The 22,933-nt window shown below is 38.3% G+C and overlaps 1 long non-coding RNA gene across 1 annotated transcript in view; it reads right to left on the reverse strand.

The window, feature by feature from the left end:
- Nucleotides 1–14,975, reverse strand: part of LOC137229089 (uncharacterized) — a 236,600-nt gene extending 221,625 nt beyond the window's left edge. The window contains exon 1 of the long non-coding RNA XR_010945527.1: nt 14,790–14,975. This is a non-coding gene — a long non-coding RNA (uncharacterized lncRNA). The remainder of the gene's footprint in view (nt 1–14,789) is intronic.
- Nucleotides 14,976–22,933: the final 7,958 nt, after the last annotated feature.

Here is a 22,933-nt window from a genome sequence, read left to right on the forward strand (position 1 = left end):
TCATGATCAGATCTGTTTTTAATTAATTGGTTAATTAATTAAAAACAAATTTACCTATTTGTATTTTTCCTTCCAGTTTTATTGAGATATGATTAACACAGCTCTGTATCAGTTTAAGGTGTACAACATAATGATTTGACTCATATACATCATGTCTTTTAAATAGACACCACAGAATTGAAGTGGAGGTTTGAAAGCCATGTGATAAAAATATGGGAATAAATTACTTTCTTTTTTCCTGAAAAATTATAACAATCTAATATAGAGAAGTCATAAGAGATATACACAACAGAAAGCTCTTGAATGCCCCAAAAGATTATTTTGGTTTGAATGACTTTTTTTCCTAACATTTGCCAGTACGTGCGATGTTTGTACTGACTTATCTACACTTTATATAGTTTCCTAATTGGCCGGTGACATATATTTGTAAATAGTTTTCAACCATCAGTACCTAGCACATTAGTTGCTCAATAACTATACTGTTGATCTGTTGTGGTTGTCGCACATGGTTGAGAGTAAAGCATGGAGCCACGTAATAGTTGTGGTCTTTTTTTCCTCTGTGTGAAGTTAATTGGACTATGTAGAAATTCAATTCTCTGCTTGGCCTGAAAACAATCCTATTCATCATCTCAATAGGAAACTCATTTTAGGCTTTTTAAAGATACTTGCATGATTTTGATGAGATTATCATTATCATAATCATTATTATTATCCCTCATTAAGTTCCTGGAACACAAGGACATGCCATCTCAAGACAGGAAGCTTTTTAAATAGCCGTCACTATTTTTTAACAGCAATAATTACAGTAGATTCTGAATTCCAAGACGCTTTGCATTGTCTGGGTTAAAATGCTTAGGTCCTTTGGTTAACAGTTGTCTTCATCTTTATAGAGCCATGTTGATAGCTTTTAGCAACCAAATGAGACTTCGTTAAACACACACACACACACACACACACACACACACACACTAGCTGCTTTCGGAAATATGTATAATGCATGATATTTAACAGGTCTTAAATAATAGATTTCCTTTAGTTTAAAACCTGTTTCTAGTCTAAACAGCTACTATATTGTACAAAGAAATATAACTTGGAGCAATATTTTCCACATCAAATAGTGAAAAAAGCAATTTAACATCCTTATTTTTCCTGAACTCTCTGTGTCAGGATCTCTCTTCTTTAGTCCAGACTGCATGTTGCCACCAGTGTAATTTCTCTGAGGCACAATTCTAGACGTGTGCCCTCCCATAGCTAAAGAAATTCCAATGAATCCCTTTTGTCCACTCAAAAAAATCTAGAATTCAAAGCCCTTTACTACCCCTCAGTTAGTCTCCGCCAAGTTATCCTTGGCCAGGCACTTGGACATAGCAATGGAGAGGGGTGACTGCAAAGAGAGTATAAGTGGCATAAACATGGTGAACATGAAGAAACAAAATATTGTTCAGTGCTCTGAAGAATATAAAATAGGCTAACATTATAGAATGACAGGGAAGTGCTTCAGTTAGGTAGTCAAGGAAGGATCTCTGAGGAGAGGAAATTTGAGTTGTGTCTGAATGTTGTGAAGGAAAAATTCACGAAATGATATAGGTAAACGACCTTCCCAATAGACGAAATAACAAGGACCTTGACATGGGACACAAAATAAGGGACAGAAAGAAGACTGCTTTGCCCAAACCTGTCCTTCTAGACATCAGTTCTTCCTTCACCGAAAACCCAAACACCACACTGAAATATTTCTCCTATTTCTCTAAATGTGTTGTGTATTTGTTCCCCTCGGGAGTTTACTTGTGAGCATCTTTCCGTATGGTACAATGATCCCTATCTCTGCACGGGAAAGCCCTCCCTGTTTTCAGAATCCACTGTGACCTGGCATCGGTAACAATTATTCAAAGTGCCTTTAGGGAACATTTGGACTTAATTTGGTGTCTGGATATCAAATACTGAACTTGGATAAAAAACAAGAAGTGTAGCAGTGTAGAAATAAGGTGAACTCGTCCAGGTTTTTCCAACTAAAGCTGTACCCTGTCCACTCAAGAGAGTCCAGTAAATAAGGGACCTTGTGGGCATTATGCTAAGTGAAATAAGTCAGACAGAGAAAGACAAATATCATATGATCTCACTTATATGTGGAATAAAAAAAAAAAACCTGCAAATTCACAGACACAGAGAACAGACTGGTGGTTACCAGAGACAGTGGGTGTGGATGGACGAAATGGATAAAGGGGGTCCAAAAGGTACAAACTTCCAGTTATAAAATAAACAAGTCATGGGATGTAAGGTACAGCACGGTGACTATAGTTAATATTGTATTTCATATTTGAAAGTTGCTAAGAGAGTAGATCTTAAAAGTTCTCATCACAAGAAAAAAAATTGTAACTGTATGGTGACAGACGTTAACTAGACTGACTTTCTGCGGTGATCATCTCGCAACAAAATAAAACAAAATAAAAGAGTTGTAAATGTAGGGCTGTAGACTTTCCCAGCTGTGTCTGGGGGTTATTAATTGAAGAGTATTCACCCAAAGTGTCATCTCTGGCCCCACGATAAGGGTAGTCAAAGATCCCAAAAGGTGGAGTGTTTTCTTTTTCTCTTAAGACACTTTACATGACCCCTTGTAGTATAATGACTCATTCATTTATTAAGTCATTCATTCATCTGATAAACATGGAGGGTTTACTATGTGCCAGAATCTATAATATTTTCTGGAGATAAGATGGCATGCAAAACAAACAGTGGCCTCCTGTCTTTATTTCTGAATGACAAAGCTCTTAACTTTAAGAATACAGTTGTACACCTCACTGTAATCCTCTATATTACCGGTTCACACATTCATCTGGCAAGATTCTAATAAATACTTTGAGAATGCCTGAATTAAAAAAAAAAAAGAAACAAGAACGAATGTGTACTTGGACCCAAATGCTATGGGATAGAAAGCATATGGAAAGCTGCAGCCTTGGAATCTGCTGTGTGCTGAACTGGGCTGTTCTTTGACAGATGCAGTGAGACTTGGGCGCAGGACAAAAACAACTCTCTAAACTCGATGCGTAGGAAGGACACATCAGGAGGGAAAGCTAATCACACATCAAAAGCCTAGATTCCTAGATGCTTTACTGAAACTCTTACTGGATGTACATTTTGATTCCCAGAGGGAATTTACTCATGAAGAATGTCTCTGCAATCAGAGAAAGAGGCATTTGGGCAATTTGTTTAATTTACAGAAAGATGCCTTCCAACAAAATTATGGAGCCTTGTTTTTACTTTTAGGTTTCTGGTCCTAGGGACTTAATGTAGTTCCACTGTCACTTTAAGTAGAACCCACCCCACCCCCCCAAAAAAATTATACAGCTCTTAAACTAAAAAGCTACGACTCATTATGACTAAACAGTTTATGGTATCACTCTGTCAACACAACTGAGATATTCCGCATGGCATGTATATATTAATACCATCAACTGGAAAATACAGAGAATGCTTTGCTACAAAGAGTAATCCCCCATCTCTAAGTATAGGCATTTCTTCATGAAAGAAAAAATGCACATGATTGGGGGCAGGTTGAACATTGTTACTGAAGGCTTGAAGTCAAGGGAAGTGGGGGAGAGCTTCCAGAAACCTTGATTGCAGCGACAAGAGCAGCGGCAGTTGCTCCAAGCCTCACCCTGGATGAGGGGAGGATTCTCCTGGGCATCAGCAAGTCTGGGGCTGCCACAGGGGCTACTGCATCTTTTATATCAGGACACGTCCCCTTCTTCAGGTCTTAGGGCACCAGTGATTATTTAGGGCTCCTGCATGCTTCTGTGGGGTATGATTCCCGGGGCTGCCTCCACTGCAACTCTTGTTTCTCATTACATGTACAGACAAAATATAGCTTTCATTTTATGGTCCTGTAAGCCATGTCCTTCCTGTGGTAAGTTATTATGGTTTTGCTGGTAGGAATTTTCTTTTAAGTCATTGATATTCTTAACTGGGATCAGGTAGTTTGGAGACTGGTCTCACGTGCTGCCTCATTTGCTAGGAGTACCTATTGCACCTATATCTCAATATGTAACCCAATGCAAACTGCAACTGGAGGGCTTTGCATTTATTTCAGAACTTACTACAAAATTATCCAATTCTTGCATAATTTACACTGAGTGACCAGACTTTGCAAGAGTATCTGATAGAAGATTTCAGTGCCTTACCATCAGTAAATTTATTATAGATAAGATAGCAATAACGATATATTTTTATTCCAATGATATTTTATGATCTACAAGGCTTTTTTACTTGTACTATTTCAGATCATATACATGAAAACCCACAGAAAAGAAGATACTATTTTCTCCATTTTGAAAATAAAAAGCTAACGTTCAGGAGTGTTAGTTCACAGTAATACATCTAGTAATTGAAAAGGACTCAAATTCAGGCTAAAAGACTGAAGTCTCCCCATTTACCCATGCTATACTTTCTTCCTAATATGGGTAGAGCCCCATCAGATTGCTAATTACTCTATAACAAGCAGTATATGTCTTCCACCTGGACCTACATCCATGAATCACCCTTGAGCACTGTCATGAGGGATGCAGGAGGACATTGCGTCTTCCCTCTGGGGAAAGGGGCACAGAACCAGCCAGCGTGCCATCACCAGAGCAGCCCCAGCTAAATACTGATACTCTGGGCTAGCAATTCTACATCAAGTTGCCTCCCAGAAGCAGTCTGAATGCAGGTTTAACAGGCCCTTTTTAATTCTTCTTTTAAAATCAAATGCTGATGGAACACTGACCATGTCCCAGGACTTGCCAGATGCTCTAGGTAAGAGGATGTGGTCTTTGGCCTGGAGGAAGCTACAGTTTAGGAAATGAGACCAACATGTCAACTATGAAATCAGTTCCTAGCGTGGCATGACAGAGAGACAGTAAGAGACAGAGGGACAGCTAGAGTGACAGCAAGCAGATTTATGAGTAACAAGCAGTTAAACTTCCATGCTGTTGTGTCTACAGATCTGCTACCGTGGGTATTGCTGCTGTGATTAGATGCTGTTAAATTCCTAAAGTCTGCGTATTCTCTCTTTCCTAAGACGTGAATGGGAGAATCTTTTTCATGTTAAGAAATGAAACTTGAGGAAGCCAGTAAGACACAAATCTCAGATTCCCAAGACACTTCATATAACGCAGCTTTAATTTCAGAGCTCAGGTTTTTGTTTTTTTTTTTTGCGGCACGTGGGCCTCTCACTGCTGTGGCCTCTCCCGTTGCGGAGCACAGGCTCTGGACGCGCAGTCTCAGTAGTTGTGGCTCACGGGCCCAGTTGCTCCGCGGCACGCAGGATCCTCCCAGACCAGGGCTCGAACCCGTGTCTCCTGCACTAGCAGGCAGACTCCCAACCACTGCACCACCAGGGAAGCCCCACAAGGCAAGATTTGAACCAGGCGAGTGTATTCCTCTGGAGCTCAGATACCTGCACATGTATCTTTCACCTGTGGAGCTTCCTTTAAAAGTCAGACCTATTGATACTAACACTTAGAAAGTTGTAGAATTTCACCCCAAGGATGAGGTTTTCAAAGCATATTGAGGAAGTACATATTGGAACTGTCATGATTTTTATTCTATTGTTCTTCAACCTCATAATATAGCATGAAAGTTAGAGTCAGAGGAAAAGCAGTCCAGAGTATCAAGATTATTTCCCCACAGCACTGACGTCCACAATGAGGCCCTGTCATTGTTTGTTTGGGTTGATAGGATACGGTGCTTTTCTTTTTTTTTTCTAGAAGTATAGGTGATTTACATTTCAGGTATACAGAATTGATATAGATATTATATATATATATATGTATTCTTATCCATATATATAAGAATATATATGGATATATATATTTTCTTTTCCAGATTATTTTCCATTGTAGGTTACTACAGGATACTGAATACAGTTCCCTGTGCTCTACAGTCAATTATAATGCTTTTCTTATCAGATTAAATTTTCAGAATAAAAACCCATTATTTATCTATCTACCTACCTACATACCTATCTACCTACTTATCTACCTATTTATCTATATATCTCAATATAAGGCATGTACCCATTTCATTGTGAAGAAGGTTACAACAGAAACTTTTGGCTGACCATAGCATCAAACCAGCTTTGTCCATAGATTCTGACCTTTCTCTCTGAAATTTTATGTGTACTGAAATCTATAGAAGGAAACAGAAGAAGCCTGGCGGAGCAATATGGAGATAAAAGGCCAATGAGGCCTCTGAGATAAACTTAACCATAAGGGAAGAAGAATCTGGACTTGTGCTTAATACTCTACACCATCCGAGTATTGAGGCAGAGAGAGTTTGGTCTCTGTATCATAAGTAACCACTGATATCACTCTAGGTGGCTTGTTGGGAAAACAATTCTGTGTTTGTGTATTTGTGTATATGCATGCATGTTGCATGTGTGTGACAATCTGGATGACAAAGAGCTGTAATACTTGGTGGGTTTTGCTGTAGGACACCTGGGTTGTTCACAGAGTCCTGGAAGAATCAGCAGAGACTTACATCAGCACCACAGAGGCAGCAAGATGGCACTGGGATGGCAGTGATGCTATACTACATATGGGGCATTGCTTCATGTTGTAATGGTTTAATCAGTAACTCTAAGATCTCAGTTTGGCTATGGTGAGCAGCCTGGAAGTAGCCCAAAACAGCAGACCAGGAGGTCGTCACTGTTACGGCAGCTGGCTTTGAGGAACATCCCTGACACCCCAATTTCACAGCTGATAACTTTCCATACAAAGAAGGAATAAAATAGTGATCTTTGTCAAGAACCTGGGGATCCATGAGAGAATTTGCAAAGAGACTGGAGATGAAAAAGAATGGACCTCCAGCTAAGCTGGGAGGTACTGTAATTTGATCATGCTGTGATTCATGCTGTGTTACAGATGTGAGCTCTGAAGCTACAGCAATTACTTTATATTATGGACTGAACATTTTTGCTCCCACCCCAAAAACTTACAAACTAAAGTCCTAACCCCCAATGCAATAATATTTGGAGATGGGACTTTGGGGAGGTAATTAGGGTTGAATTTACTTATGAGTGTAGGGTGGTGCTCATGACAGGATGAGTGTCCTTACGAGAACAGACGCCAAAGAGCTTGCTCTGTCTCCCCATATTCACAAAAAAAGAGGTCATGTGAGCACCCGGCAAGATGGTGGCCTCCTACAAGCTCAAAAGAAGAGGCCTCAGCATGAAATCTACCTTTCTGGCTTTCGGTGGTAGACCTCCCAGCCTCCAGAACTGTAAGAAATAAATTTCTGTTGTTTAAGCTACCTTATCGGTGGTATTTTGTTGTGGAAACCTGAGCTAAAACACTAGAGGAAAAAATGTGATTTTTTTTACCTTATGTGGGCATTTGGAATTAATAAAGCTAACTGCAAAGCACTGTGGAATTAGCTCTGGGAGTTTCTCCGTTTCTCTGTTTCTCTAGCCAGAGACTGACTACAAATTTTTCTTTTCGTAAGTCATTTACAATTTGCTATAAAATTCTACCACATCTGAAAGTTTTGAAAACATTAACGAGAACTGTTTGGCCTATGTACATTTGGAAGCTTGGTAAACTGATTATTGTCACTGGTTTGAAGTTTAATGCTCTTTTCTGTAAAGTCCATTTTGTAATTGACTTTATTATCATTGGTTATCATTTTCCATCATTGTTTAAATTAGTAAACACTGATGAAAGCAAAAAAGGGAAAGCTTATTGTTTATAGATTTGGAAAGATTTCAGGATATTTGAATATTCATTTGTTCTTACAATCAGATCGTAAGTATCATCAATGAACAAAGCACAATATTAATGCAGACTGTTGCCTACACCATTTTAACACTCTGATCTGTCCTTCTGAGTCTGTAAAGTTTCATGTCATTGGTTCTCTACCACAATTTATCAGTCTTGGCAAAGAGCAATAACAACTGGAGATCGTGCTTGCTCTGGGAATTATTATTTACATTTTATATATCTAGAGTGTGGCTAGTAGTTAACCCTAAACAAAAAATTTAAACATCACAGTGGTCTTCGGAGTTTATTGTGATACAGTCAAAGGCCTAAGGAGTGTTCTGAAAATCAGTTGAGATAAAAGAAAAGGCAGAGAGGGAAGGGGATGGGGAGCCAAGCTGGTGCCTGAGTAGAGGAGGTGGTGACATCTCATCATTACGGAGAGGAGATAGCATAGAGGAAGAGGTTCAAGCATCAGATGGTTTGGTGGCCATGAAGTAGCCTCTCATATATCTCACGACAGGGAGCATAACTGACCGGTGGACCCAAGTGATGTACACTGAAATCTCCTGATGTGTCTGCTCAGCGGCCCTGCTTTCCACCAGATTGCTCACAGCCAGTGACTGAATGCAACAAGGATATGAAGCCAGGCCATTTCCTGGGAGATATGCAACTCCTATGATTGGTGACTCTGGCTCGAGAGCTCCTCATTGGCTTTGCTAAAACTTCCTTTGAACTGCTCTATAGTCAAAACCTTTTTCTACTCAACTTTCCTTGCTTCCTTCTCTCCTTCATAGGAATTAGACCTGCATCTTGGTCTGACAATTCTCTGAATCTTTTCTGACTTATTCCTGAGTTTTCCTCACAGGCATTTTTGCCAATAAATTTCTTGCACAGCTAATCCCAATTTGGCATCTGCTTCTCAGAAGACACTACTTCACACAGGTGGAAAGTTGGAGATGAATAAAATAATTTTTAATGACAAGATTATGTGATCCTTGCTGATATCAATGATTTGGATAGCAAGTTTTCCTATTTTGGAATTTTCTCCAAGATAATCAAGGCTGAATCTCCTGGGTACGACAGGATGCTATTTTATATATTAATACCAGTGTGATATATGGTCCAAAGAAGCAGGTGTGTTTAGGGCCTGGTCAATCAAGGCAATTGAGGAAAGCAGGGGTTCCATTCTTACCTTACCCTAAAGTCCACAGATAAGCAAAGAGACCAGAAATAAAAGGGCATGAGTGGCGGAGTCCATCTAAGGGGGAGTGAGGCTTACAGTCTTTTTTCTTTATGCCAAACCCAAACTGAGGGGTTTTCCCCCCATTCTCATTACCTTGGTAAAATATTTTGCTTTTAAATGGAAGGTAAGCAATCCTACCGAGAGTCAATACTAACTAAACCCTTATTTGTGCTGGACTCTAAACTACAACCTCATGAGGTAGAAATTATCCTCATTATTATTCTCTGATAGAGGAGGAAACTGAGGTTCAGAAAGATAAGTCGTTTCCCATTTCTATAGCTATTAAAAGATGGAGCTAGAATCTGAACTCAGGCAGTAGGAGGCCAACGGTCTCATTCTCAATCCTCTGTAGCATGCCTCTCAGAAGTTGTATTTTTTTTTAAGATACAAATTTTGGGGCAAAAATTAGAATTTTCAACTATCACATACTATTTTAGTCACATTGTGTATAGAATATTCCAGACAATTCATTGTTATCTGGAGCTTCCTGTAGTACTTGCAGTCACACTGGTCCCTAGAAATAGTGCAGAGACACATTTGTGAGGACAAAAACCTGCCTGGCACAGGTTACTCAGTCTTGAAATCAGCCATGACTTGGCCTGAATGTATTCATTTGAACTTGTTACATGCTATTAGCATATTATGCTAATTTGCATGGTTTTGAATAGGCTTTTTTTCCCCCTGATATGTGGCCCAAATTCATTTTTTTGCTTTGTTTTGTTTTCTAAAATAAGGCTTACATGAACCAGGATGAAGAGGAAACAAAGCTGTATGTTATATAAAAGTGCTGGATTGAAAACCAGACGTAACATCAAAATATTCTCTGAGCTGATCTGAATTTGTTCAGTTCAAATTCTTTTGATAAAAGAGTCTCAGTTTTTCTCCCATTGGTCCTTAACTTTCCTGCCATCTTTATTTCTGGTTGAAAACAAGACTGTTATGAAAGAAAATACATTTTACAGTATATCTGTGTATGTGTATGTTTATGTAGATACAGAATCCTAAATGAGAAAGCAAAATAAATGCATAAAGAATGGAAGAAATATTAGGGGATTATCTATGACAAATCAAGACACTTCAAATGGATACTTTTTCTTTAAGAAAAATATCAATATGAAATGTCATTGCCTTAAATTCTCACCACCTGAATTTTTGATCTATCTCCCTTCTATTAGTTTTTAATTGATCATTTTTAGCCACCACTTAAAGTCTACTCTGAAAACAAGTGGTGGCAATGTCTAATTTCATCCACCTTTCTGGAAACCACTGATGGGAAAGAATTCTCCCTCCTCCTCCTTCCCTTCCTTCCTGGTCCTCCCTTTACTGTATGTCTGCAGCATTGTTTCTAAGTAACATTCTACCTAGGCTACGCTTACCCTCAGGAAAGGTCACATTCTGCGAGGATCTAGGGTTGCTGTGACATCCTAAGTGCTCATTTTGGTGATTCTTTCCCACCTCAATGCAAGAGAGATGAAGTTTTTGTTCAAAGGGAATGCAGCCTGACTATGTCTGCTCACTTGCCAGGACTTTATCAAGTAAAAAGAAGTGTTATAACCATAAGCAATGTTTGTCAGTTTTAAATATGTAATTACATATGTCAATTGGATAAGCACCTATAGGTAAGAACTTTAATAAAGCCTGTGGTTGTCTATTGCATAGGCTTTTGAAATAGACCTGCAAACTTAGGAGTTATGCAGTGAAATACGCTGTTCCTCAATGAATTGGAAGGTGTGGTATGGGAAATTCTGTCATAGGTGCAAGGTTTAAGAAACTCTACTTGCAATAGAGCAATGTTAGTTCTTCTGTTCAGTTTTTTAAAAAAATAATATTTTGGAACTAAAAGACAGAAAATATCAGGAGAAAGGGTGGTGTGAGTCAGAGGGTAAATAACTGACCTGCTATAAAACAGAGGTCTGGATCACACTACACAATCACAACAGGACAGTTTTCCATTCCTTAACCCCAAGGTTCTGCAATTATATATTTCCATATCCATGGGACTAGCAAACACCATCTCTCCACTCTTTTTTTTGCCACAGGATTTAGACCAAGAGAAGGAGGAAGAGAAGCAAACATTCAGCTTTATGATAAAAAGCAGAAAAGAAAAAAAGGCAGGAAGAATCTTAAACATTTTATATTTCATTTACTCAGAAGAAATGAATATTTAAGATTGCCAGAATCAGATCTATTATTTCACTCTCCTTGAAGAAGTAAGACACCCAGCACACGTGTTGGAGTATGTATAAATGAATCCCAGCTTTCTCTAGACAGCGTTGTGACAATAGATGCGATGGAGCTTTTGCATTTGCCCGTTTCACTTGGTGACCTGCCTGCCTATGTTTCTCCCCACTCCCACCAGTGAAAAGACTCTTTCAATGAACTAGAGCCAGTAGCAAAGTGTCTGATAAATACGTGCTTTCCAAGGTATAAATGGCTGATAACGTTTATCCCTGATGATGTAATTTGCATTTTAATAAGGAATTAAGCCAGAAATGCCTATGGTAAATTTCTACAGTGAATACCAAAAGCTTGAAATGTCTACAGTGGAATTTTAGGCAAAAGGAACCAGCCAGTGTAAAAGAATAACATTTTTCAGCTGTGGCAGGCAAGAGGGTTTTTTATGGAAGGGGAGGACTTTAAGGAGATAATCAATGGTCACTTAATTGTTATTGACTACTTTCTGCCAGGATTTAATGGGGCTGCAAAGAAAGTATATGAAAAATTAACAGTGAAATACTAAACTGCTAGTATTGCATTTTTCCTCTTCTTCCACAGCTATGCTGTACTTCCCAGCCTGCTTTGCAGTTAAGATGTGCCCATATGACTGTGATCTAGTCCATAGAATGTGAGCTGAAATTACTTCTAGGCTTAAACCATATAAACATTTCCTATTTTATCCCCATTTTTTCCCACCACTTCTGTTCAGCTTAATTGGAGATGACACCCAAGGAAGCTTTGGGAGCCATTACTTGAAGATGGAAGATCCTCTATCAGTTTGGGTTTTTTTTGAACACCACAAGAAGCAGCCCCATGGATGTATTTATAAACCCAGTACTTCTATTAAAAATAAACCTTGGGCTTCCCTGGTGGCGCAGTGGTTGGGAGTTCGCCTGCCGATGCAGGGGGCGTGGGTTCGTGCCCCGGTCCGGGAGACTCCCACGTGCCGCGGAGCGGCTGGGTCCGTGGGTCGTGGCCACTGGGCCTGCGCTTCCGGAGCCTGTGCTCCGCAGCGGGAGAGGCCGCAACGATGAGAGGCCCACGAAACGCAGAAAAAAATATATAAATAAATAAAAATAAACCTTAATAAAGTTTATTAAGAAATAAGCATATTGAGCTTGCATTATTTTAATTTCTGGGGTCTATTTGTTATGACAGATAGCCAAACACTCTATACAGTAATGAGTAGTTCCATTATAAGGAAATATAGAGGTAAATTTTCCATTCCTCTTCTTTTACCAACAGAAAATCAGGCCAAAATTTTAAGAGACTGTACCCATAATAATTTCTTCTGGAAAATGAGATGCCAGCCTTAGGCTAGAATAAGTGGGAAAAGCTGTATTACATTGTACTAAGGAGCACAGACTTTTTATTTAATGTCCGTTCATCACTTACTAAATATATTTCCTTAAACAAACAATTTGAAAAGTGGCTTTATAGAAACATCTTATAGAATGGTTCTAAGGGTTAAATAAAACATACTCAGTAAACAATGACTAACACTTATTATTATTGCCATATTTATCAGTCATGAAGAACCTGAACCATTAATTATAATAGTGAACACCATTTCATTCTCGCAGTAACTTGGAGATATTCCAGTAACTTTTGACATCAACTACCCACAGTCACTACAGACACCACAGACAAAGTGCACAGTCCTCCCCAATACTGTCCTCACTTCAGACACCAGCTTCAAGTTCAAGAGTCCTCAGGCCACCCTCACTTCCGACCAACTGGCTAGGAATTCAGAGATTCTTACTAACCCCTCAGGTTCAATGACTCACAGAACTCAGGAAAACACTATACTTGTGAGTATAGTTTTATTACAGCCAAAAGTAAATAAATCAAAACCATCCAAAAGCAGCAGCATATAGAGCAAGGTCAGGGAGGGTTCCAAATGCAAAGCTTCCATGGTTCTGTTGTGAAGTCAGGACACGGATTGTTACCAAACAGGGAAGGTACCTTAGCTCAGCTGTTCACAGTTTATATTGGGGCTTCATTACATAAGCATAATTGATTGAACTGCTAGCCATTAGACTCAGTCTCCAGTCTACTTCTCCCTAGAGGTTGGGCCGATATCATGTGGCTTAAAGCCCCAACCCTGTAAACACATGATTGGTCTTTCTGGCACAGCCGGCTTCTATCCTGAGTCATGAGCTTAAACTTTCTAGGGTCAGACCCTGAGTCACCTCATTAGGATAAACGATCAGGGCCCACCATGAATAGCAAAGACACTCCTTACTCAGGAAATTCCATGAATTTAGAAGCTGCTTCCCAGGAACCCAGGTCATAGACCAACCAAATTCTTTTTCCAAGGGTTCAGAGCCTACCTCCCAGCCCAATTTCTTATTACACAGATATGAGGTATGTGCTATCATTATCTACATTTTTAAATGAAGAAACTGAGGCTCAAAGTGGTTGAGGGACTTGCCTCAGGTCACACAGCTGACAAGCAGAAGAGCTAGCTTTTGAAATTGGACAGTCTGATTCTAAAGTCCATACTTCAGGTAATTATTACTAATACTCTTAAATCTAGCCATTCATTCAAATCTAGATGGCAGAGTATTATAATGAAGAGCTAATTATTTTTATTGAACACCAGGTTACCTTGGCAAAGTCATTTGTATTTCTGGAACACACTTTTTAAAAACACTGTGTATAAAATGAAGCCTGGTACTTGATTTATTCATTAGTTCAAACAATTTTTACCTAGCGTCCACAAGGTTGTAGCCATCGTTCTGGGCCCTAAACAAGCTCGAAAGCCTCTTAACTGTAAGAATCTGTGATACTACGTTCCGTGGGAACAGAAGTTTTCCATTATGGATAGCTCGGAAATGGCTAGCTGACGTTTATTTTTAGTGCGATTTTCTCTTCTTAAAGGAAATATGGGAAATGCAATGCCAAGAAACAAGATCCTAGAGGAGAATATTTGATTCCTAGTCAGACAATTACATGTTTGGATAGTGTATAAAGTATAGGCACGCAAGTCAAGGAATAAAAACATGCAGCATGATTAAGGCGTGGTATTATTTGTAGTCCATTAAAGAACAGGCAGTAGAAGCTCTCACAAATATTCTCATTTTATGTAAATTCCAAAATGTAGAACTATAACTCTGTATACATATATATATATTAAGTAGGAACTACAGCTAGAAATTTTTACATTTATAAGAAAGGGAGTGACGTCCCTGAGATGGCAACATAGGTCGTTCCTGACTTCGCTTCCCTTCACAAGAACTATTTATGGACAAGACAACACTGAGAGAATCCTAGAACACAAGGGCTGAAGGCCCTCCCGCACCGCAAAGACCAAGACAGACTGCACTAGGAGCGTAAGAGAAGCAGCTGCATGCTGACTGCATTCTCTCTCCCACAGGCCCGCACAACACCATGCTCAGAGGTCTCTCCAAGTCTAATTTCCTCCAGTGCGAAAAGAGAGCCTAGGCTCACTTCTTGGGTGTACCCATTCTGGTCTTCCCCCGTGGGGATTGGAGGGGAATCTGTGGGCCTTGACCGCTGGGAACCTGTGACAGGGAGCACAGGGGAAGGGGTTTGCAACAACCAGCACTAGAATCTTGGCAGACGGGGGCTCCTACCTGCAGCGCCCAAGTCGTAGTCCCAACCAGCAACTTTGCTCCTCTGCAGAGCCAAGATGAGCACAGTCTGACGAGAAAACGCAGCGGGGCGCAGGTTTGCCTGATTTGAGTCATCAGGCAAGGTTGCTGAGTCATGGCGTGGCTCACTGCTAAGTGTAGCTCCCAGGCTTCCTCCCAGACAGAAGAGCCTGATCAGGAACACCTGGAAGCTGTATAGCCCAGCAGTGCTTGAGCCAAGGGTATAGTAGGCAGAGCTGACAGTCCACAGAGCAAAGCCAGTGGCACCATTTGGCCAGGGAACTTGGAGAGCAGGTCAGCTCAAGACCACAGACTAAAAGACTTGCCAGGCTTGGAGGTTTCCCTTGCTTCACCAGGCTGAAGAGAGAATTCGTAGGCCCACCCACTGCTGAGTGTAGCTCCTGGCCCTTATCAATCAGAAAGACTAATTGGGAACACCTGAGAGGTTTTTTAAACTGGTCTTGCAGTCCTGACTTCACCAGAAAACTGTTAGATCTAATCAACAAATTCAGTAAAGTTGCAAATACAAAATTAACATCCGAAAATGAGTAGTGTTTCTATGCAATAACAATGAAGTATCTTAAAAAGAAATAAAGAAAATAATCCCATTTATAATAGAATGAAAACAACAAAATGCTGACAATTAAATTTAACCAAGGAGGTGAAAGATTTCTTTACTGAAACTACAAGACGCTGATGAAATTAATTGAAGGAGACACAAATAAACGGAACAGTATTCTGTGTTCATGAATTAGAAGAATTAATATTGTTAAGATATCCATACTACCCAAAGCCTCTATAGGTTTGATGCAATCCCTATAGAGATTCCAACGGCAATTTTTACAAAAAACAGCCGGTTTCTGAATTCTAATGCAAATACCACCCACACAACCTCAGCAGGCAGAATAAAATCCCCGCTGGTCAGGGTTCAGGATGCATATGCTTCTTCAAATTTGACACAGTGATTGTGAAAACTCGACTCTGACAGGATTGGCATGTGAGGAAAATTGATGAGGGCAGAACATATAAGAAACAGAAGCATTCAGGATGGGCAGGGTAATGCTTCAAGGAGGTGCCAGAAATCAGCCAGAAGCACTGCAACATCTCTAGAAGTAATGACAGTACCAATCTCACGCTGCCATCAAGGTGAAATAGCTCAACTGGAAACAAGAAGCCAAGGCTGGTGCTGCAATTCAAAGTATGATCTTCCAAGGAGAAATACTGGATATGGACCAAAAGACACCATTGCCTGTATAACAGTGTTGCCAAAAAGTATCATTTATCAGCCAGACTTTAATGATAGTACATTTCTTTATCGTTGGCAAAGACAACCAATCAGAAATCAGGAAGATACCTCTCCTAGGGAATTCAGGTTTTCATATGGCATTTTTTACTATCTTCCTTCTGCTCCTAGACTTGGGATAAAAAGGAATCTGGCTATTACTCAAGTTGGTGAGAAAAATGAAATGATTGGGATAACAGACAACAAAAAAGCATAGTGAAGGGCTGCTGGCTATAAAATACATAAGAAAATGGCTGCGTATCAGAGATATAAGAAACAGTCACACGTTAATAAACACAGGAACTAGTTAAACTGAGTAGCAACAAATCCTGGAGTACCTAGCCTCTTAATAAAATGAAATTTCTCTGGAAAGTTTGCCAAAAGCTTTAAGTTTGCCTCATACAAAACTGCTTTCCTGAAACAGAGCTCTCAAAGGACAACTTCACCTGTCATTTTCTGAAATCAGATTTTTCCCTTTCTGGACATGCATTAGTTGCCGATGACAGCAGTAGAATCTAACCACAGCACATTCTCATATCTATGTAAATATGTCATGAGTCCATATGTCATTATTATCTCTCCCAAGCATACCCATCACATTTCAAATTATTCAATAGCAACAGATTTTGAACTAATGTAATTACAGTCTCAAAGTCAAGATGTAGGTGACACTAGGGTAAATTCTATAAAGATTCTCTTCAGGCCATTCAAAAGAAACGGATTTTCCTCAATTCATCATACTTCTTTGAAGGAAGCGACCAAACAGAAGGAAGCATTATTAATTATTAACCAGACAGTAATTTCTATCTTACACCATTTCATGTAATAGAAGAAAAAAGGATTTGGGAACAAAACAGAGATCTGGGTACACATACAGCCTCTTCCATTATGCACAGACTGCCATTAACTTCTTTAGCGCTTGCTATCATTTATCCTAACACATAGTTTGCTTATTTATTTTGTTTTTTCTCCTCCAGTAAAAGGTAAGATCCACAAGAATATTTTTGAATGTTTATGTACCGCTATATCTGTCTTGCATATAGTAGCTACTTACTATATATTTATTGAATCATTGAGAAAACCACTCCCCACAGGATTTCCAGCTTGTCTCACCTGTTGTAGAGAGTAGTAGGAGCATTATGTATGGAGTAGAAATATGCACCCAGATGATAACGGTTATACTGTCTCTGACCAACAGGATCAAACACAGTCCCTGAATTATATGATAAATACTTTTACAAATCAATGTAAACTTTCAAGTATGTATTAACACTTTATGTAGGCCTGTACATTTTACATCTTCAGGAAAATACATCATGACCTATGGATAATTTGAAAATAAACTAAATAACACCTCATGTTCACCAAATATTTTATCAATTAATCAAGAAGGTTTTTTTTTTTTTTCACATCTACTCTCTGGTTGAAGAAATAGGCTTTAATATTTAAATTATAATTTATTTAATAAATTGCATGAAACTTTGCACACTGGTGCTCAGTAAATTAATATTACCTCAAATCAACTGACAATCTGAGAATCTTCTTCATCACATTATATTATTCAACAAATGTTTATAGGGTCTCACATATGTTCCCAGTATGAGTCTAAGAAATTAAAAAATAGTCCTGGACAACAGAGGAAAAATTTCTGCTCCCATAAAATTTCTCCTCTCAAAAAGTTTATTTTTTGACTCTAGGAAGATGGAGTTAAAAAATATATAAACATAGGTATAAAAGTAAATGTACAGTAGACTAGTAGATTACTAATTGCTGGAAGAAATAATTCAAAGCTAATTGTATGAATAATAAAGTAAATATTCTGTTAGATTGGGTGGTTAAAAAAGGTCTCTCAGAGGAGGAGATATTTATAAAAACACCTGAATGAAAAGAGAAAGGAATCATGAGAGAACCTGAGGAAAGAGCTTTCTGGTCAGAGAAAAGAAAACAGCAAATGCAAAGACTCTGCATGGGATATGCTTGGTCTGTTTGAGAAACTGCAAGGTCAGATGAAATTGAATCTTAAAGACTGTTGTAAGAACATTGGATTTTATTCCAAAAATAATGTGAAACAATTGAAAAGACTTTTATTTTTAGGATAGTAGTCTCTCCTCTCTGCAAATTAGGCTCTCGGACCATGAGATGCAGAGAGACTAGGTAGGAGGTTATTACTATATTATAGGTGGGAGAAGATGATGAAAGTAGAAATGGAGATGAGGAGAAGATGTCAGCGTGGGATACATCATGAAGGTAGGTCTAGAAGTACATGATGATCAGTTGGTGATAAGGATGTGTGATGTGAGAAGGAGATCCAGGAGGAAGCTTAAGAGTTAAATATGAGAACCTGGGGAGCTGATGGAGCTCTTTCCTGAGATGTGGAGCCCTGGGGAAGGAATGTATTTGTGAAAGCAAACCAAGAGTTCTTTTTGGACCTTAAGTTCCTGATTACTGGTAGACATTCAGTGGTGCTTTTGAGTGAGCTATTGAATACACAAGTACAGAGGTTAAGGGAAAGTCATACCTGAAGGTAAAAAGTTAAGAACCATTGGTGTATAAAAGATGCTTTGAGGCCTGATACTGAATAAGATCACATAGTTTGTATAACAGAGACAAGGTGATAACTGAAGACTATAAGCCCTAGGTTACTACAACATTTAAAGGTTGGGAACACAAAGAAGCTCTGGAAGAAAAAAAAAGCTACAAGGAAGAAACCCATCAGACTTAAGGACAATCAAAGTACATTGTGTTCAAGAGTCAAAAATGAAGAAATTGTTTCAAATAAGAAGAGTAATAAATGTTGAGAATAGATTATCATGGGGTTCGAGAGGGACCTTTCTCAGGAATGTTCTGGCCGATTAGGATGTGATGTTTGCATTCATCTCATGTCCTGAGTGCTTCAAATACAATGTATTTGAATTCATTTCTGAAATTCAATTATGCCAGACTTTCCCACATTGCACACTTCATTTATTGAGCACATTGACTCTTCTGTAAACACTGGCTATGGATTAGAATAATAGAAGTTAGTAGGCTTTTTGCAATTTGTACAATCCTAAAAATTATCTGTATACTTGTATTAAGATTATAATTGTCAAGTTAAAGGAAATTTTTGAGCTCTGACTGGATAATGTAATTTCATTGTCTTAAATTGAGAGTTTGATAGTCAATGTTAGCATATACAGATAAGGATACATGTCCAGATGAAAAAGTAATCCAAAATGACTAGACCCATCACATACTTTTTTCCACTCATCATTAATTTGACCTTTGTTTTAGTCAATGTTGAATAGCCCTCCTAACAACTATTTAAGGAATGAGTAATTTAAAGAGGGAAAATTATAGCACTGCTGTGTCCTAATGAACTATTTCTATAATAACTTATCTTTACTCCCTGAAAATCTCAGAAATGTGTAATAAATCTTTTTGCCCACAAACTATGAATAACTAATGACAAAGGACAAGTGTCTATTAAAATATTTTCTTAATGAATGAAACAGTCTCATGAAGAGAATCGGGGTTTAATCCCTCCTCTGAAGATGTTATATGCTATAACCGAGCCAAATAATTGAAATACCATGTCTTCGAGCTATCTCTTTGATAAAATGGTGAAGAAAATATTTAATTTGTAAACTGTTCACCTGAAGATTTTTTTTGAACATCTTTATTGGAGTATAATTGCTTTACAATGTGTTAGTTTCTGCTTTATAACAAAGTGAATCAGTTACACATATACATACGTTCCCATATCTCTTCCCTCTTACGTCTCCCTCTCTCCCACCCTCATCAAAAAATCTAGAAACAATAAATGCTGGAGAGGGTGTGGAGAAAAGGGAACCCTCTTGCACTGTTGGTGGGAATGTAAATTGATACAGCCACTATGGAGAACAGTATGGAGGTTCCTTAAAAAACTAAAAATAGAAATACCATACGACCCAGTAATCCCACTACTGGGCATATACCCTGAGAAAACCATAATTCAAAAAGAGTCAGGTACCAAAATTTTCATTGCAGCTCTATTTACAATAGCCAGGACATGGAAGCAACCTAAGTGTCCATCATCGGATGAATGGATAAAGAAGATGTGGCACATATATACTGGAATATTACTCAGCCATAAAAAGAAACGAAATTGAGATATTTGTAGTGAGGTGGATGGACCTAGAGTCTGTCATACAGAGTGAAGTAAGTCAGAAAGAGAAAAACAAATACCCAAAGATTTTTTAAAGTAGCATGGCACTCTCATGAGTGTGCCAGGCTGCTGAGTAGCTCTCATTTATTTATTGCTGAGCAAACTAACAAAGTTCTGCTAATTTTATCTCTATGATTCAAAGCATTAACAAATGCCATTTGGAAATTGACTCAATTCTACCAGATATAGTAAGAGAACACAACCTCAAGAGTATGTGATTCCCATTTTATGTCAGTGTCGAATATTTCCATGATGAACCAAAAATTACACAGGTGAACAAAGCTCTGACTGGCAGAAGCTTCACACACGAGAGAGGGGCAGACACTGAATATACAGACCATACATCACATTTGCTTCTGCATCTCTGTTCAATTAGTAATATCATTTCCTTTCATTTGCAAGTAAAATTGATTTTCCGGCTCAAAGGGAATCCAGGAATTCAGCTAGTGGGGAGGAAAGCTGAACAGGGTTCACATAGGTAATCAATAAATGGTGACAATTAAGAAACGACAGTTTCTGTCATGACTCTTGTCTGTCATGACTCTTGTCAGCAGTATGTGTGCATATGCATTCGTGTGTGTATTGTGTGCAAGGTACTTCTTGATTCCTCAGGAGGATTCTGAAAAAGAATCCAACATAGTAATAGAGAATCTAAGGTAGAAGTCTGGGGAGGCAGATGATTGGCAGCTGAAACATTTCTCCATTGAAAGCTCGGACTCGACCACTGGGTTAGAGTGCAAAGCAGAGTCCCGTTCCATTAACACACAGGTAGTGACAGGGCATCCAATTAAAGTGCAGAAGCAAGGAGCTTTCGGACTTGGCTAAAGCTTGTTCGAGGGTACAGGTAAGAGTAAGGATCAGCGTGATTCAAGAAAGAGAGAGCATCTTGTGGTCATTTCTAGTCTGGTCTGAGTTTCTGCACAGAATAAATCATACTAAGGTCTAGCAGATAAGGGCTCTGTATTGTTGTCTTGGGAAAGGCAGAGACGAAATAAAGTGAGGAGTGACAGTTAAGTGGAGTCTCAAGCCATATTCCCACACCATTGGTCATGCTCCATTAAAGAGAGTTCCTAGTGAGTTGAGTCCTTCTGAGAATAACAGCTTATTGGGGTTATTAATTAAGGTATTTTTCCAAGTTTACATTAAAATTATTATAATAGGCAGAATGCCACCATGTCTATAGTATATTATCAGTTAGAGGATATATTCTAGACAGTATTTATAGAGCTTTGTTAAAGCATTACAAGCAACTAGATCACAGTTTTTTTTAAGTAAACAAACAGAAACAGGGCTTCACACAGTATACACATAATAGGTTTCAACAAAGAATACACCTATAGAACTTTTAAAGTCGTATTTATTTTCAGCTTGAGGAAACAGCTTTATTTTATAACACTAAAATTTTAAGAAATAGCCTAAGAAATCCCAGCTTTTAAATATATAATATAAATATATACAATAATAAATAAAATGTTAAATTCAGCAGTGTAAAATACAGCATATTTCCATACCATTTTGCTTTTGATTTTGTTCTTATATTTTGGTATGCTTTTTGTTAGAAATACATGACTAACACTCTTATACCATTAAGCTTTTTATTGAAAATAATATTATTGCATTGAACTACAGTCCAAGTAATTTATTGAAAAACTAAAAAAGCTGCTTTGCATGTACAATAGTGCAATTTACTTAGCCACAGTATAATAAAAAAAAGTTTTGTACAGAGGATACAAAATAAAATTATTGGATTGTGTATGATATTGTCAGATTATTATCTACTTTAATTACAAAGTAAATACTTTAAATAGAATTAAAGTGAGAATTTGTTTTAAATAGCTACATAACCATTTTACATTATCAACTATTTTATAATCTCTCACAAATAGGAGGAATAGACAATTTCGCATGGTGGCAAAGAAACCTTGAAGTTGATTGTTTCAATATGTGGATATGTTTTGAAAAACATTATTTTGAACAAAGATCAAGATCTATAACTAAACAGTGAAGAGTCTATTTTTAAGAATGCACACACACATATACACTCATATGTACACACACACACACACACACACACGTATTTTGTAGATTTCCAATTTGCCTGATTTATCTTTTTGTCAAGAAGGTCTTGCTCTCGCTATTTAACAAAGGGGGTGAGGAGCAAAAGGAAGCAGTGATTTTGGGAAAGGATTTAAGAAAGGGATTGGGAGGTCTCCCTCTGATACATGGCTGCATAAAATGAAAAAAGATCCTTTAGCTTATCTCTCTAATTATTGGCTTATTCTAAACCTACCGATTCCGCCAAGGCATCCATTTTAACATAGTTTAATCCAAAGCAATACAGCAATCACCTTCAAATGTCTGCCTAATAGAAGTGGATAATGTTTTTGCTGGAATGAAATGATAACCTTTGAAAATCCTCTAGACCCAGGTTTATTGGCAGGAAAACATATTTTAGGAGGAAACTTCCATCTTACTGAAGTAGTTTCAGTCTGAGACACAAAGGGTAGTCAACTGTTTGCCTGACGACTGTATGGAAGTGGTCATGTGCTTTCTTTTTAATACTCTATTTTCCAATGAGAGCACATTTCTTTTCAGGAGTCCATTCATTTAAAGAATCAAAATTAAAATTCCTCCTGAGCCCTGCTGGGCCAGAGATAA

This window comes from Pseudorca crassidens, chromosome 8 (assembly GCF_039906515.1).
Source record: "Pseudorca crassidens isolate mPseCra1 chromosome 8, mPseCra1.hap1, whole genome shotgun sequence".
Classification (NCBI taxonomy): Eukaryota; Metazoa; Chordata; class Mammalia; order Artiodactyla; family Delphinidae; genus Pseudorca; species Pseudorca crassidens.